A 16744-nucleotide genomic window follows, 5' to 3' on the forward strand; every position below is an offset into this window, starting at 1 on the left:
TAGCTAGGATGAGACATGGGGAAGATAAGATTAGGGATGGAGGAGAACCACTGGATCATGCAGAGATCTAGTAGGCTAGGATGAGTAATGGGGGAGATCAGATTAGGGATGAAGGAGGAAACATTGGACAGGTAAAGATCTGGTAGCTAGGATGAGACATGTGGAAGATAACATTAGGGATGGGGAGAACCACTGGATCAGGCAGAGATCTAGTAGGCTAAGATGAGTAATGGGGGAGATCAGATTAGGGATGGAGGAGGAAACATTGGACAGGTAAAGATCTGGTAGCTAGGATGAGACATGTGGAAGATAACATTAGGGATGGAGAAGAACCATTGGATCAAGCAGAGATCTGGTAAGCTAGGATGAGACATGAGGAAGATAAGATTAGGGATGGAGAAGAACCATTGGATCAGGCAGAGATCTGGTAAGCTAGGATGAGACATGGGGAAGATAAGATTAGGGATGGAGAACCACTGGATCAGGCAGAGATCTGGTAGGCTAGGATGAGACATGGGGAAGATAAGATTAGGGATGGAGGAGAACCACTGGATCAGGCAGAGATCTGGTAGGCTAGGATGAGACATGGGGAAGATAAGATTAGGGATAGAGGAGAACCACTGAATCAGGCAGAGATCTGGTAAGCTAGGATGAGACATGAGGAAGATAAGATTAGGGATGGAGGAGAACCACTGGATTAGGCAGAGATCTGGTAAACTAGGATGAGACATGGGGAAGATAAGATTAGGGATGGAGGAGAACCACTGGATCAGGCAGAGATCTGGTAGGCTAGGATGAGACATGGGGAAGATAAGATTAGGGATGGAGGAGAACCACTGGATTAGGCAGAGATCTGGTAAACTAGGATGAGACATGGGGAAGATAAGATTAGGGATGGAGGAGAACCACTGGATCAGGCAGAGATCTGGTAGGCTAAGATGAGTAATGGGGGAGATCAGATTAGGGATGGAGGAGGAAACATTGGACAGGTAAAGATCTGGTAGCTAGGATGAGACATGTGGAAGATAACATTAGGGATGGAGAAGAACCATTGGATCAAGCAGAGATCTGGTAAGCTAGGATGAGACATGAGGAAGATAAGATTAGGGATGGAGAAGAACCATTGGATCAGGCAGAGATCTGGTAAGCTAGGATGAGACATGGGGAAGATAAGATTAGGGATGGAGAACCACTGGATCAGGCAGAGATCTGGTAGGCTAGGATGAGACATGGGGAAGATAAGATTAGGGATGGAGGAGAACCACTGGATCAGGCAGAGATCTGGTAGGCTAGGATGAGACATGGGGAAGATAAGATTAGGGATAGAGGAGAACCACTGAATCAGGCAGAGATCTGGTAAGCTAGGATGAGACATGGGGAAGATAAGATTAGGGATGGAGGAGAACCACTGGATTAGGCAGAGATCTGGTAAACTAGGATGAGACATGGGGAAGATAAGATTAGGGATGGAGGAGAACCACTGGATCAGGCAGAGATCTGGTAGGCTAGGATGAGACATGGGGAAGATAAGATTAGGGATGGAGGAGAACCACTGGATCAGGCAGAGATCTGGTAGCTAGGATGAGACATGGGGAAGATAAGATTAGGGATGAAAAAAAAAGGGAATTTTTTTCAAAGATAGAAAAAAACGGAAAGTATGCCTCTTTGTGGTGCACCAAATTAAAGATACATAAGATATAACTTTTATTTATTCTTAGATAAAATTAGGCGAAATAAAAACAAACACATTACATATACAGACAAACATATATGAATATAAAAAGGATAATGAAATCCTCACAACGTGGGACCCCCTGTCCAAGATTTATTACAAATACATTTTATTGATACATGTAAGGTTGCTTTGATCAGTGTGCTTTGACAGTAGTAACACCTTATTAATAATGCGACCTAGAGGTGAGAATCCCTTGATTAGTGAAAAAGGGAATATTAATTTAATAGTAGCGCTGTGCTGTCTCCCGCGGTATCCAGCTCTGGAGTGTACTCCTAAGATTTAGCATGCATATGAGACCCAAACTGGCGGCTTTCAAATTTTGTGCCTTGATTAATATATATACACTGGTTGGTGATTTCTCAGTAGGTCAGTCAGGCTCTCCTGGGCATATTGTGCAAAATCACAAATTGCTCTCTATATAGTGGAGTAGTCTGATAGTCAACACATAACATTTTTAATGCGCAGATAATTAGTTAATTAGCACATATATATACTGAATAGGTGCACCTTGAATTAGTGTGCATCCATTTTGACATGAGACCAATCTGAGAGCAGGATATACCTGCTAAAGTTATTTGCAAAGATAGATGGCACTAGAAAAAGTTACCGCGCTCACCACATATAATGAGTGTTTTTTCTTAGGTCAAATGCAGCAATGATGTCAGTGAAAAATCTCACATGGTTTACAAATCGCCTCATGTGTAGAGGGGCAACACCGTTTACTATACTTTTAAGCTAACGGGCAGCACACTACTAGGGCAACAGGGTGCCGTGTAATAAGTCAGCTCAATTAGGGACTAGAAATACGTGGTGCAGCCGGCATGTACCACGCGTCTATGCCTAATAAACCCGCTAGCGCACTAGCGGGTTTATTAGGCATAGACGCGTGGTACATGCCGGCTGCACCACGTATTTCTAGTCCCTAATTGAGCTGACTTATTACACGGCACCCTGTTGCCCTAGTAGTGTGCTGCCCGTTAGCTTAAAAGTATAGTAAACGGTGTTGCCCCTCTACACATGAGGCGATTTGTAAACCATGTGAGATTTTTCACTGACATCATTGCTGCATTTGACCTAAGAAAAACCACTCATTATATGTGGTGAGCGCGGTAACTTTTTCTAGTGCCATCTATCTTTGCAAATAACTTTAGCAGGTATATCCTGCTCTCAGATTGGTCTCATGTCAAAATGGATGCACACTAATTCAAGGTGCACCTATTCAGTATATATATGTGCTAATTAACTAATTATCTGCGCATTAAAAATGTTATGTGTTGACTATCAGACTACTCCACTATATAGAGAGCAATTTGTGATTTTGCACAATATGCCCAGGAGAGCCTGACTGACCTACTGAGAAATCACCAACCAGTGTATATATATTAATCAAGGCACAAAATTTGAAAGCCGCCAGTTTGGGTCTCATATGCATGCTAAATCTTAGGAGTACACTCCAGAGCTGGATACCGCGGGAGACAGCACAGCGCTACTATTAAATTAATATTCCCTTTTTCACTAATCAAGGGATTCTCACCTCTAGGTCGCATTATTAATAAGGTGTTACTACTGTCAAAGCACACTGATCAAAGCAACCTTACATGTATCAATAAAATGTATTTGTAATAAATCTTGGACAGGGGGTCCCACGTTGTGAGGATTTCATTATCCTTTTTATATTCATATATGTTTGTCTGTATATGTAATGTGTTTGTTTTTATTTCGCCTAATTTTATCTAAGAATAAATAAAAGTTATATCTTATGTATCTTTAATTTGGTGCACCACAAAGAGGCATACTTTCCGTTTTTTTCTATCTTTGAAAAAAATTCCCTTTTTGCTCTAAATCCATGCCCAGTGGTGGCACACCCTTATTCACTATATTTAACCATTTAAGACTAATTATTTAAGGGGTCTAATTGAACTTAACCTGTATTCCTGTGCGATCAACACTCCCTTTTTTTGTGTTAAGATTAGGGATGGAGGAGAACCACTGGATCAGGCAGAGATCTGGTAAAATAGGATGAGACATGGGGAATATAAGATTAGGGATGGAGGAGAACCACTGAATCAGGCAGAGATCTGGTAAACTAGGATGAGACATGGGGAAGATAAGATTAGGGATGGAGAACCACTGGATCAGGCAGAGATCTGGTAGGCTAGGATGAGACATGGGGAAGATAAGATTAGGGATGGAGGAGAACCACTGGATCAGGCAGAGATCTGGTAAAATAGGATGAGACATGGGGAATATAAGATTAGGGATGGAGGAGAACCACTGAATCAGGCAGAGATCTGGTAAACTAGGATGAGACATGGGGAAGATAAGATTAGGGATGGAGAACCACTGGATCAGGCAGAGATCTGGTAGGCTAGGATGAGACATGGGGAAGATAAGATTAGGGATGGAGGAGAACCACTGGATCAGGCAGAGATCTGGTAGGCTAGGATGAGACATGGGGAAGATAAGAAATGGGGCTGGGTGTACCTAATATCTGTTGACATTGTTCCTTGGGCCCCGGAAACCCCCTCCACATTTGGAGGGATTGTCCCTCATTACAATCTTACTGGAGTAATGTAATCTCTATTTCTACGAAGATACTGGGCAGGTCCCCTGTTTTGGCTGTTTCACTATTCGTCGGGATCTGTCCCAAGATATAAAAAAATCCCTCTTATGCCGTTTGCAGCAAAGGCAGTAATTCCGGTATGCTGGCGATCTTCCTCTCCTCCAACAATCAAAGAGTGGTTCCATAGAATAGATATGTATATGGACATGGAGGTCTTCCACTGCAGATGACTCTATGACTCCTTTAGAGACACTTGGGCTGCATGGATAACCTTTAAAGAAACCCCCACATATGGGATGGCACTAGAGTCTATCCCCTCCCCACTATCTTATGTTTCACTCTAGTCACTGTACCCCCAGGTTCTGGCAGATATATATATATATATATATATATATATATATATATATATATATATTTCCAAGACTGTCTGCACTCTGCAGGTTAAACCGGACAACGGGCCCCGGTGCCCCAGCAAACAATCATACAATACTCCAAAAATGATTGGCACTCGGGAGGCAAAGTCATCAAAGAAAACGGATGTGTATTACTGAGCTTTCGGGGTAGGATTGTGCTCTGAAGAAGGGGGTCAAACCCCGAAAGCTCAGTAATACACATCCGTTTTCTTTGATGACTTTGCCTCCCGAGTGCCAATCATTTTTGGAGTATTATATATATATATATATATATATATATATATATATATATATATATATATATATATACCCATGGGAAAATAAATGTACATTCTCTTTTTATTTGATTGTCTTTGCTGATATGTATCGGATCTGATCCTCCCCGACCCTTAAACTTACTCACTATTTTCCCTTCTTTCCTTCCGTTTCTTTATACCTCCTTTTTTTGGTACAATTTGTGTTGGATTATATGATGATGGAGATGGTATTATCTCTTGCTGTACCGTAATTTTGTTTACTATGCTCAAGTAATTTTCAATAGATAGATAGATATATATCTATATATATATATATGTGTGTGTGTGTATATATATATATATATATATATATATATATATATACATGTATATGTATGTGTATATATATATATATATATATATATATGCCAGCGTAGGCTGAATGATTTCACACAAGACGGTTCACAATGATAAATTATATTTAATAAATTTAAATGAGAATAATGTAGAAAAAAATATTTCAAATGTTAATAAGAAGAAGAAGAAGCATAAAACGAGCAGGGTGAATATGTCACATATATTATACTTTATCAAGGTACTGTATATATATATATTGCAAATATAGACCATTTATAGAAGATGACTTTTATATTCTCATTCCTATGGGGATCCACTGATGAGCACTGAAAGATGGAAAATGACTTGTAATCCAAGAGAGGGTGAATCTGCCTCAGTGTTCCCAACGTATTGCTCAGTCATTTCAAGAGCTCAAGATTCCTGAGAGCAAATCACTGTGATGTATTAGAGATCGGGCTAAGTACCCAATATCATTGTTCACAGAATCAGTTCCTTGTGGTGCTCTAGACCTTCAGGAGGTGAATCACAATTAGGTGAGTTCCAGTTGGTGATGTAAATAGCGCAACGCGTTTCTCTGTATAAATTGGCTGATTATGTGATTGAACAATTATATGGGATACCTAGCCCAATCCTTAATACATCAGAGTGCCCCCCCCCCCCATACATTCATTTTTTTTAACCTACATGCTCATTGCCGAAGGTTTCTATGCTCGTTGTCAAATGTTTACATGCTCGTTGCCATGGGTTGCAGGCACTGTATGCCTGAGCTCCCCTGACAGAAGCTAGAGGTCCAATAGACCCCTAGCATCTGTCTTCAATAAGGCGGCGGACATTATTGCATGGACGCTGTAGCCGACAAGTGCAATCGAGTGGCCCCGGCATTTCACTTTCCACCTCAAATCACCCCTCTGGCCCCTTTCAGCTTTAAGGAACTCTTGGTCCAAACATAGCATAGGAAGGAAGCAGGCACTCACCACCAAATATAAACGTTGCAAAGGTAGTTTAATTCCTCAGGCAGCCATAGTAAGATATGATTAGTCAACCTTTGAATCCACAGCAGTATACAGTGTGATGGTGTGCCTGATTATCCAATCGTGGCTATACATATAGCAGTCCTCCTCTCTGGATACAGTATATGCGTCCCCCCCGGCTCCTTCAATGCAGCCCACGCGAGCATCTCCTTCTACTCTACCAATAACCTGTGTAGTCAAAGGCTTTTCATCATATCCTTTTCTGACAGCTTCCGGCCTCAACAGCCCATCTCTGTACTGCAGCACACTGCAGGGGAGCAGAGCGGGAGCCACATCCCCCCCCACATTCATCCTGCCTCCGGCTCCCACAGGTCACTGCACCATGACCCTGCGCTCCCCTCTACCACCGCTAGGTCTGCGGAGCCCTTGCTACACCATTGTGGAGAAGACAGGATGGAGGAGGGAGATCTGGTAGACTAGGTTGAGACATGGGTAAAATAGGATTAGGATTGGAGGAGGGAGCACTGGATCAGGCAGAGATCTGGTAGACTAGGTTGAGACATGGGAAGGATAGGATCAGGATTGGAGGAGGGAGCACTGGATCAGGCAGAGATCCGGTAGACTAGGATGAGACATGGGAAGGATAGGATCAGGATTGGAGGAGGGAGCACTGGATCAGGCAGAGATCCGGTAGACTAGGATGAGACATGGGAAGGATAGGATTAGGATTGGAGGAGGGAGAACTGGATCAGGCAGAGATCCGGTAGACTAGGATGAGACATGGGAAGGATAGGATTAGGATTGGAGGAGGGAGAACTGGATCAGGCAGAGATCTGGTAGACTAGAATGAGACATGGGAAGGATAGGATTAGGATTGGAGGAGGGAGCACTGGATCAGGCAGAGATCCGGTAGACTAGGATGAGACATGGGAAGGATAGGATTAGGATTGGAGGAGGGAGCACTGGATCAGGCAGAGATCCGGTAGACTAGGATGAGACATGGGAAGGATAGGATTGGGATTGGAGGAGGGAGCACTGGATCAGGCAGAGATCCGGTAGACTAGGATGAGACATGGGAAGGATAGGATTGGGATTGGAGGAGGGAGCACTGGATCAGGCAGAGATCTGGTAGACTAGGATGAGACATGGGAAGGATAGGATTGGGATTGGAGGAGGGAGCACTGGATCAAGCAGAGATCTGGTAGACTAGGAAGAGACATGGGAAGGATAGGATTAGGATTGGAGGAGGGAGCACTGGATCAGGCAGAGATCTGGTAGATTAGGATGAGACATGGGAAGGATATGATTGGGATTGAAGGAGGGAGCACTGGATCAGGCAGAGATCTGGTAGACTAGGATGAGACATGGGAAGGATAGGATTGGGATTGGAGGAGGGAGCACTGGATCAGGCAGAGATCTGGTAGACTAGGATGAGACATGGGAAGGATAGGATTGGGATTGGAGGAGGGAGCATTGGATCAAGCAGAGATCTGGTAGACTAGGAAGAGACATGGGAAGGATAGGATTAGGATTGAAGGAGGGAGCACTGGATCAGGCAGAGATCTGGTATACTAGGATGACACATGGGAAGGATAGGATTAGGATTGGAGGAGGGAGCACTGGATCAAGCAGAGATCTGGTAGACTAGGATGAGACATGGGAAGGATAGGATTAGGATTGGAGGAGGGAGCACTGGATCAGGCAGAGATCTGGTAGACTAGGATGAGACATGGGAAGGATAGGATTGGGATTGGAGGAGGGAGCACTGGATCAGGCAGATATCTGGTAGACTAGGATGAGACATGGGAAGGATAGGATTGGGATTGGAGGAGGGAGCACTGGATCAAGCAGAGATCTGGTAGACTAGGAAGAGACATGGGAAGGATAGGATTAGGATTGGAGGAGGGAGCACTGGATCAGGCAGAGATCTGGTAGACTAGGATGAGACATGGGAAGGATAGGATTAGGATTGGAGGAGGGAGCACTGGATCAGGCAGAGATCTGGTAGATTAGGATGAGACATGGGAAGGATATGATTAGGATTGGAGGAGGGAGCACTGGATCAGGCAGAGATCTGGTAGACTAGGATGAGACATGGGAAGGATAGAATTGGGATTGGAGGAGGGAGCACTGGATCAGGCAGAGATCTGGTAGACTAGGATGAGACATGGGAAGGATAGGATTGGGATTGGAGGAGGGAGCATTGGATTAAGCAGAGATCTGGTAGACTAGGAAGAGACATGGGAAGGATAGGATTGGGATTGAAGGAGGGAGCACTGGATCAGGCAGAGATCTGGTATACTAGGATGACACATGGGAAGGATAGGATTAGGATTGGAGGAGGGAGCACTGGATCAAGCAGAGATCTGGTAGACTAGGATGAGACATGGGAAGGATAGGATTAGGATTGGAGGAGGGAGCACTGGATCAGGCAGAGATCCGGTAGACTAGGATGAGACATGGGAAGGATAGGATTAGGATTGGAGGAGGGAGCACTGGATCAGGCAGAGATCTGGTATACTAGGATGACACATGGGAAGGATAGGATTAGGATTGGAGGAGGGAGCACTGGATCAGGCAGAGATCTGGTAGACTAGGATGAGACATGGGAAGGATAGGATTGGGATTGGAGGAGGGAGCATTGGATCAAGCAGAGATCTGGTAGACTAGGATGACACATGGGAAGGATAGGATTAGGATTGGAGGAGGGAGCACTGGATCAAGCAGAGATCTGGTAGACTAGGATGAGACATGGGAAGGATAGGATTAGGATTGGAGGAGGGAGCACTGGATCAGGCAGAGATCTGGTAGACTAGGATGAGACATGGGAAGGATAGGATTGGGATTGGAGGAGGGAGCACTGGATCAGGCAGATATCTGGTAGACTAGGATGAGACATGGGAAGGATAGGATTGGGATTGGAGGAGGGAGCACTGGATCAAGCAGAGATCTGGTAGACTAGGAAGAGACATGGGAAGGATAGGATTAGGATTGGAGGAGGGAGCACTGGATCAGGCAGAGATCTGGTAGACTAGGATGAGACATGGGAAGGATAGGATTAGGATTGGAGGAGGGAGCACTGGATCAGGCAGAGATCTGGTAGATTAGGATGAGACATGGGAAGGATATGATTGGGATTGGAGGAGGGAGCACTGGATCAAGCAGAGATCTGGTAGACTAGGATGAGACATGGGAAGGATAGGATTAGGATTGGAGGAGGGAGCACTGGATCAGGCAGAGATCCGGTAGACTAGGATGAGACATGGGAAGGATAGGATTAGGATTGGAGGAGGGAGCACTGGATCAGGCAGAGATCTGGTATACTAGGATGACACATGGGAAGGATAGGATTAGGATTGGAGGAGGGAGCACTGGATCAGGCAGAGATCTGGTAGACTAGGATGAGACATGGGAAGGATAGGATTGGGATTGGAGGAGGGAGCATTGGATCAAGCAGAGATCTGGTAGACTAGGATGACACATGGGAAGGATAGGATTAGGATTGGAGGAGGGAGCACTGGATCAAGCAGAGATCTGGTAGACTAGGATGAGACATGGGAAGGATAGGATTAGGATTGGAGGAGGGAGCACTGGATCAGGCAGAGATCTGGTAGACTAGGATGAGACATGGGAAGGATAGGATTGGGATTGGAGGAGGGAGCACTGGATCAGGCAGATATCTGGTAGACTAGGATGAGACATGGGAAGGATAGGATTGGGATTGGAGGAGGGAGCACTGGATCAAGCAGAGATCTGGTAGACTAGGAAGAGACATGGGAAGGATAGGATTAGGATTGGAGGAGGGAGCACTGGATCAGGCAGAGATCTGGTAGACTAGGATGAGACATGGGAAGGATAGGATTAGGATTGGAGGAGGGAGCACTGGATCAGGCAGAGATCTGGTAGATTAGGATGAGACATGGGAAGGATATGATTGGGATTGGAGGAGGGAGCACTGGATCAAGCAGAGATCTGGTAGACTAGGATGAGACATGGGAAGGATAGGATTAGGATTGGAGGAGGGAGCACTGGATCAGGCAGAGATCCGGTAGACTAGGATGAGACATGGGAAGGATAGGATTAGGATTGGAGGAGGGAGCATTGGATCAAGCAGAGATCTGGTAGACTAGGAAGAGACATGGGAAGGATAGGATTAGGATTGAAGGAGGGAGCACTGGATCAGGCAAAGATCTGGTATACTAGGATGACACATGGGAAGGATAGGATTAGGATTGGAGGAGGGAGCACTGGATCAGGCAGAGATCTGGTAGATTAGGATGAGACATGGGAAGGATATGATTAGGATTGGAGGAGGGAGCACTGGATCAGGCAGAGATCTGGTAGACTAGGATGAGACATGGGAAGGATAGGATTGGGATTGGAGGAGGGAGCACTGGATCAGGCAGAGATCTGGTAGACTAGGATGAGACATGGGAAGGATAGGATTGGGATTGGAGGAGGGAGCATTGGATCAAGCAGAGATCTGGTAGACTAGGAAGAGACATGGGAAGGATAGGATTGGGATTGAAGGAGGGAGCACTGGATCAGGCAGAGATCTGGTATACTAGGATGACACATGGGAAGGATAGGATTAGGATTGGAGGAGGGAGCACTGGATCAAGCAGAGATCTGGTAGACTAGGATGAGACATGGGAAGGATAGGATTAGGATTGGAGGAGGGAGCACTGGATCAGGCAGAGATCCGGTAGACTAGGATGAGACATGGGAAGGATAGGATTAGGATTGGAGGAGGGAGCACTGGATCAGGCAGAGATCTGGTATACTAGGATGACACATGGGAAGGATAGGATTAGGATTGGAGGAGGGAGCACTGGATCAGGCAGAGATCTGGTAGACTAGGATGAGACATGGGAAGGATAGGATTGGGATTGGAGGAGGGAGCATTGGATCAAGCAGAGATCTGGTAGACTAGGAAGAGACATGGGAAGGATAGGATTAGGATTGAAGGAGGGAGCACTGGATCAGGCAGAGATCTGGTATACTAGGATGACACATGGGAAGGATAGGATTAGGATTGGAGGAGGGAGCACTGGATCAGGCAGAGATCTGGTAGACTAGGATGACACATGGGAAGGATAGGATTAGGATTGGAGGAGGGAGCACTGGATCAAGCAGAGATCTGGTAGACTAGGATGAGACATGGGAAGGATAGGAACTGGATTGAAGGACGGAGCACTGGATTGGTCAGAGATCTGGTAGCTAGGATGAGACATGGAGAGATAGGATTATGGATGGAGGATCGAGCACTGGATCAGGCAGAGATCTGGTCTGAGTGTGTCACCATGAGAACAGTGCCATGATATACCCATACAGTCCACAGTCAATAGGTCTACCTCAAAAGGTGGACATGCAAGGTGAAAAGGTCAACATGAAAAACAGCGGCATGCAATAGGTCAAAATGTCGACATGATAAAGGTAGACACGTGAGTTTTTCATGATTTATTTTTTTTAAACCGGCTTGGTTTTTTCTTCACGATCCCTTTTGGCATAGCGGGAGAATAGAATAGTGTGCTGAGTGTAGCGAGGTGCCGAGTCCGAACCAAGGTGAGGGAAGTGAGCCATGTGAGGGTACGCATTACACTGAATGGGGCATTCCACAATTGTCGACATAGACGCCCAAAAAATGTGAAAAACTAATGTTGACATATTCATGTGTCTACTTGTTTTAATGTCGAAATTTTGACCATGTCGACTTTTCCCATGCGTACAGCATCTATTCAGCACTGCAGAGGGCCAAAAAAACAGGGGCGTGACCTTATGACGCATAATCTGTGAGACCACACCCCTTTCCATCGGCCACACCCTCTTTTTGGGAGTGTCCCGCTTACCAAGCCCCAGATGTTGGGAGGTATGCTATTGCATGTCAACCTTTTGGGGTAGACCTATTGACTATATAGACAGTTTCTATCTTATTTCATCCACGCCCGCATTAAAATGGCCAACATTAGCGGGGGAGGGGTCTAATTCCCTACAAAGCCAAGGAGTGAAATCTGATGTCAGAGATCTGATGGTCTGACCTGTCCTGGGGCTATGAGAGCATTAACGGTGGCCAGTATTATAGGGTGGGGTGTAATTGGTGACCAGCGTTAAAGGGTGGATTCTTATTGGTGGACAGCATTATATGGTGGGTTCTTATTGGTGGACAACATTATAGGGTGGGGCATTATTGGTCACCAGATTTATGGGTAGATTTTATTGGTGGACAGTCTTTTAGGGTGGGACGCTATTGGTGGACAATCTTTGAGGGTGGGGTTTTATTGGTGGCCAGTGTTATATGGTTTTGATCCTGTTTTTGCTGTGGCCAGGGCTAGAGATCAGGACTCTGGGAGACTGATGACCACATGTTATAGCCATTTGCCAGAAAGGCAAATCACTATCACTATGTCTCTAGGACTGGGGAGAGATGCCCGTTGGGTGTGATCCGGCAGTAACTGTGGTTATCAGGCAGTATGCAGCCCTTCCATATAGGAAATGAGGGCAGCAGTTCCACCTTGTCAGGACGGTTACTGCTCCAAGTATCATTCTTCCTTTATTTAGTACCGTATCTATTTTGGTGACCCAGATAAGTGGTGGGATTGTCTCTTGTGCCAATGTCAGGTTCCATCTCCCCTGTCTGACATTCTGGGCGGTATTCAATGAGCCTGATTCGCCATGTTTTTATGGCGAATTTGTGCTGTTTGGCGAATTTCTGTCAAAAACGGTGAATCACCCTATTCAATGACCACATGGCGAATACATTTGAAGGTTTTTTTCGCCATGATTCACCGAGTAGCAATCGCTATCTTTTTATGGTGAAGTGGAATGTGAACTTTTAAAATAAAGTGTTTTGTTTTTTACATTTGGTGTCAAAATATCAGGAATTTTATTCGGAGGAGGGGCATGCTATTTTTATTCATGTATATATTTAATTTTAAAAATAATATTTTTTTTTATTATTTTTTTTTTTTACACAGCAGCCAGCAGGGGGCGCCGGAGCCGAGCCGCTCATTACATATTCATATATTCAGTGCACGATCATTACAATCGTGTGTAGTGAATATACGCAGGGCCGTTTCTAGACAATTTAGCTTCCAGGGCAAATAAATAAAAATGCCCCCCCCCCCCCCCCCCAATACATATCATGAAATACAAGAAATTGCGCGCGCCGAAGGCGCGCGCGCCGAAATAGGGGGCGTGGTTTATTTTAAAAGGGGGTGTGGCTTAAAATAAGGGCGTGGTCTAGCAGCAAAACAATTACCTTACATCTCACTTTTGCAACCTGCATGTCCAGACATTGGTTACCGCAGGAATTGTCATTGTCCTCCCGCACTTAAGTTGGCGGGCTGAAGACCACACGGTGACATAAAAATATAAAGCCCCACACAGTTACCTAGTATGCCTCACAGATCAAGGCCAAACAATGACAGGCTACTTAAATCATTATACACTTTTTTATCCGTGATGCCAATTACACATTACATATTATGCCGCACACCATGATGGCAAGTACACAATACTCCCCACAACGTAATGCCTATTACACATTATGTCCAACGCGCCGCTGACGCACAACTGATGCCGTTTACTAATATGCCCCCACAGTGCCATACATATATGCCCCCACAGTGGCAGATATGCCCCCACAGTGCCACACATATGTCCCCACAGTGCCACACATATATGCCGCACAGTGACAGCTATGCCCCCACAGTGCCACACATATATGCCCCCAAAGTGAGAGCTATGCCCCCACAGTGCCACACATATATGCCCCCACAGTGAGAGCTATGCCCCCACAGTGCCACCCATATATGCCCCCACAGTGACAGCTTTGCCCCCACAGTGCCACAGATATGCCCCCACAGTGCCAGATATGCCCCCACAGTGCCACACATATGCCCCTACAGTGCCAAATATGCCCCCACGGTGCCACATATATGCCCCCATAGTGCCACACATATGCCCCCACAGTGCCAAATATGCTCCACAGTGCCACACATATGCGCCCACAGTGCCACACATATGCCCCCACAATGCCAAATATGCCCCCACAGGGCCACATATATGCCCCCACAGTGGCAAATATGCCCCCACAGTGCCACACATCTGCCCCCCTCAGTGCCAGACCTATATGCCCCCACAGTGCCAGAGGATAATATCCCAGCAGCAGCACAACTCACCGTTGCTGCTGCTGGGGAGAGCAGAGTCCGGGTCTCCGAGTCCCGTTGCCGCCGCCGCTGCTTCTGTTTCCCAGGGGAGGAGAGGGGAGCGCATAGCGCATCTCTTCTTCCCCTTCACTGTGACGGCTGTCAGACAATCATATCTCGCGGGCTGGCTCCTTATTGGCTGCCGGCCCGCGAGCTGATTGGCTAACAGCCCAGTGACACAGCGAGGGGAAGGAGAGACTTATGCGCTCCTCTCCCCTCCAAGTCCACCAGAGAGATCATCTTTTTGGGGCGGCGGACGGGGCGTGCGGGGGGGGGGACAGCGGCGTGGGGGAAGCTGGCGGGCGCCCTGGCTGCTAAACAGAGGCGGACAAGCCGTGCGGCGCCCCGGGCGGCTGCATGGCTTGTCCGCCTCTAGAAACGGCCCTGAATATACGCTCAACCTGCTGGCACCCCCGGGGGGGTAGCCTGTGCTGCCTGGCACCCGGGGAGCCCACCTAACCCCCCACAAAGGTCTGGGCTAGGCAGAGAGACTTCCATCTCTCTGCCTGGCACCGTCCTGAGGCTCCCTGCGGCATTCGCCGCAGGAGCTCATATTCGCCAGTCAGGGGCTTGCTGCCCCTGACTCGTTGAATACCGGAGCCCGCTGGCTCCGGAATGTGGCGAATGTGCAGCGAATCCAAAAAAGGATTCGCTGCACCTCGCAGGTATTCACATTGAATACCGCCCTCTGTGTCTAATGATTAAAGTGGGGGTGGCGGGAAATCAATCACATCTCAATCACCTCCGCCATGTGCCAATCTGGCGTGGCCAGCCCTAAAGTAGTCAAATATGCGCACCCCCCCATAAAAATTCGGTCTGGATCATTAAGTCCACCAAACTATGGTCAACGTGCACTGGGCGAAACATGATAGAGGCCGCCATGGCTGAGATCAACAGGGGTCAAAAGATCGATGCAAGCATTAGTTTGACATTGGGAAGGCGGACAATCAGAAGATCGACATGGTTTTTTTTTTAAATCTTTTTGTCCCGAATGTCTACATGGACACCAAAAAAAAACGTATCGCACCCCCTCGCATGGTTCGCTACCCTTCGCGCTCAGTGCCTCACTACGCACGGCACAGTATTATATTCTCCCTCCACGCCCTAGTGTGGAGCAGGGCATGAAAATGTCAGTAGGTAGCATACTTGCCTACTTTTGAAAACTAGTTTCAGGGAGATTATAGTTGGTAGTAGAATTTTGCACAGCGCAGCATTGAGGGGGCGTGTCATGCCCCACCCAAAGGGCGTGTCTAGTTCCATATATGGAGAGATGGTGAAAAGAGATTGTGAATGTGGCACCTAGAAGCGTGGGTTTGTAGTGCTACATCTGAGAGGAATCTTTTAAAATGACTTATATCCAAAAGTAGGTGAGCCCCAAAGCAGTTAGTAAGAGCTACTATACTTGGTAAAGTGCTGGGAAATGGTGCTGATGATTCAATGTAAATGTATCTGTCTCTCATTCCTTTTTTCCTTAAAAATTTAACATTGTAATGTGGGTTAGGTGAAATGAGGGAGATTGCTAGACTAATGATGGAGAGAGGGAGATTGCTGCTATGTCAGGGAGTCTCCTGCAGAATGCAGGAGGGGAGGTAACTATGATGTAACAGTGTAATGTGGGCTAGGTGACATGAGGGAGATTGCTAGACTAATGAGGGAGAGAGGGAGATTGCTGCTATTTCAGGGAGTCTCCTGCAGAATGCAGGAGGGGAGGTAACTATGATGTAACAGTGTAATTTGGGCTAGGTGACATGAGGGAGATTGCTAGACTAATGAGGGAGAGAGGGAGATTGCTGCTATTTCAGGGAGTCTCCTGCAGAATGCAGGATAGGAGGTATATATGGTGTAACAGTGTAATGTGGGCTAGGTGACATGAGGGAGATTGCTAGACTAATGAGGGAGAGAGTGAGATTGCTGCTATGTCGGGGAGTCTCCTGCAGAATGCAGGAGGGGAGATAACTATGATGTAACAGTGTAATGTGGGCTAGGTGACATGAGGGAGATTGCTAGACTAATGAGGGAGAGAGGGAGATTGCTGCTATGTCAGGCAGTCTCCTGAAAAATGCAGGAGGGGAGGTAACTATGATGTAACAGTGTAATGTGGTCTAGGTGACATAAAGGAGATTGCTAGACTAATGTGGCAGAGAGGGAGATTGCTGTTATTTCAGGGAGTCTCCTGCAGAATGCAGGAGGGGAGGTAGCTATGGTGTAACACTAAACAGTATAATGTGGGCTAGGTGACATGAGGGAGATTGCTAGACTAAT

General features: G+C 46.4%; 1 protein-coding gene across 1 annotated transcript in view; it reads left to right on the forward strand.

The window, feature by feature from the left end:
- LOC146010035 (uncharacterized) overlaps window positions 1-16744 on the forward strand; it is a 97598-nt gene that overhangs the window by 51894 nt on the left and 28960 nt on the right. The gene's annotated exons all lie outside the window — the stretch shown is intronic.

This window comes from Crinia signifera, chromosome 6 (genome assembly GCF_055691185.1).
Source record: "Crinia signifera chromosome 6, ASM5569118v1, whole genome shotgun sequence".
Classification (NCBI taxonomy): Eukaryota; Metazoa; Chordata; class Amphibia; order Anura; family Myobatrachidae; genus Crinia; species Crinia signifera.